At 41.5% G+C, this 2,186-nt stretch overlaps 1 pseudogene; it reads right to left on the bottom strand.

The window, feature by feature from the left end:
- Positions 1 to 897: 897 nt before the first annotated feature.
- On the bottom strand, positions 898 to 1,638 carry LOC104868029 (annotated as a pseudogene).
- Positions 1,639 to 2,186: the final 548 nt, after the last annotated feature.

Genomic DNA, 2,186 nt, shown 5'->3' with positions numbered 1-2,186 from the left:
TTGTTAATTTCTCTTAGCCCTTAAGAGACTGAATGTGTGCATGAGTACTACCTGATACATGGTATCTAGAATAACAAGTTTTTCTGCCTCAGAGGAAGTACAAATTAGTCACAGGTCACATTTTAACTCCAACAATACAGTTTATGGAATCATTAAAAGTATTTAAAAAAATTTTTTTTGGTACCGGGGATCAAACTTGGGACCTTGTACTTGTGAGGCAGGCAGTGGCACCACTGAGCTAAATCCCTGGCCCTAAAATTATTTAACTACTATCCACAACTAATAGATACTTATATGTTAGTCTTATTCTTATTTCACTTAAAATGCATTTTACTTTTAAACACTGGCATGAGATAGAAGATAAGGAACTCACAAAAAAAAAGAAACAAATTTTCAAAATACCGAAGTTTATTCAATACAATAAGCCACAAGAGAGAAAAGAGTTAGATTATTGACTACTGTTAAAATATCACCCTGAGCTGAAAAAACATCTTATATTTAAAGTTGCCTTTTATTTTTCAGTGTCAAATATTACAGAAAAAGGCCAAAACACAATCTGAAATATTCATAGATTGTTCACAACAGCTTCTCTTAGCATCGTTTTTAGCATATTGTTCTAAACCACACAAGCTGTTTCCCCTAAATAACTGATCAGATACCAAAGAGGCTAAAAATCCTTTCAATTCAAGAAGCAAGAGAAAATAAACGTTTTACATTTAAAAATAATATAATTTACTCCTAAGAACTAGCAGCACTTCATTCTACCAGGACATACAAATTTGGATTTGTTGACTCTGAGGACCAAAGGAAAATGTACAGAAGCTCAAAGAGGCTCTTTCTACAAGGGGAACATGAGGGGCTACAAGAAATTTTTTTAAACAGTTAACTACATTCTCCTTAGGTTGTGTGTGAAACTACTGGAATGTCAATTTCAAAGACGAGAGGCCGGAAAGTGCTGAATAGGGTTGCGAGTAACTGTGCCTCCTGGGAAAATGGGAGCACAGTAGCTGCCAGAAAGGAGAAGGCGAAGATTTGCATGCAAAATACCAAATAAACAGTAAGAGGGAAGTCGTAAACAGACCTCCAGCACTGGCGATAGTGACATAAACTGCGCAGTCAAATGTAAAGACTAGTTCAAACTTCCTGTTCAGATGGATGTTATAAAAGATGGCTCAGATCGATGGAGAGAGGCTCACAATACCTGCCAGAAAAAACAAAAAAAAAGCAGCCCAGCCACCAAGTGACCAACTGCACTATTGACTAGACACTTGGCCAGTGTCACGTTAGGCACAGAGGACCTGTAGACCGTGTTTCGCATTCCAGTCAGACAGAGCAGCGAGGCACCCATTGCAATCAAGATGCTGAGGGGCAGGGCACACTGGGGGACACGCGGGCCCAGCTGGTCACCTGATGAGGAGCGAGTAGTGGCGTACATCAGGCAGTCACTGCTTTGGTCATACGGACACATTTCACCCACGGACCGGTGCAAACAGTCGAGTTCTTCTCATTTCTGTTGAAGGGGATCAGTCGTAATTTTCTCCAGTTAGAAAGCAAAGTTCCAGCAAAGAGGCCTGCTACTGACGTGATTTCACACAGGAAGGAGAGGACTGTGGCTGCGTGCACATCCTGACAGGCCATGGCAGGCAGCCTCGGGCAGAACTGTGAGACCTTTAAAGCACCTGATAGTTCTAAAACAGGTTTACTTCATCCAGAGGAAACACACAGGAGAGATGAGCACAGTGGAAATGAACACAGAGTAGAGATGATGTGGGCCAACTCTCTAACGTCCTTTCCGAGTCCTGAAACCCAGAACCCAGGGCGGAAGGGAGGGGGCTGCACTCCGGCCTGAGCCAGTGGACAGACCGCAATGCTGTCTGTGGCTCACAGCCAGGGTATCTCTCGGCCACACAGAGGAGCCTCTCTCTGGCTGTTCTAAAATCTAAGATTGAAGTAATGACCCTCCTCCCTCAATGTCAAAGAGTGCTGGGATTATAGGCCTGTGTCACCACACCCAGCTGTTACTTTCTTATTGAAAATTTGCTTTTAGCAAATATTTACATCCTTCCTAGACTGAATTCCATAATGTTCACTGATAAAAATAAGATAAGATATTGACTAAAAATTTTTTTATTGCATTTGGTTTTTCTAGGAGACAAGGTAACATTTCTATATGCTTTTGGCTGAAC

The sequence above is a fragment of the Fukomys damarensis genome, unplaced genomic scaffold (assembly GCF_012274545.1).
Source record: "Fukomys damarensis isolate Sample0158 unplaced genomic scaffold, DMR_v1.0_HiC HiC_scaffold_17, whole genome shotgun sequence".
In the NCBI taxonomy this organism is placed as follows: Eukaryota; Metazoa; Chordata; class Mammalia; order Rodentia; family Bathyergidae; genus Fukomys; species Fukomys damarensis.
This window is presented reverse-complemented; position numbering and strand designations above follow the sequence as displayed.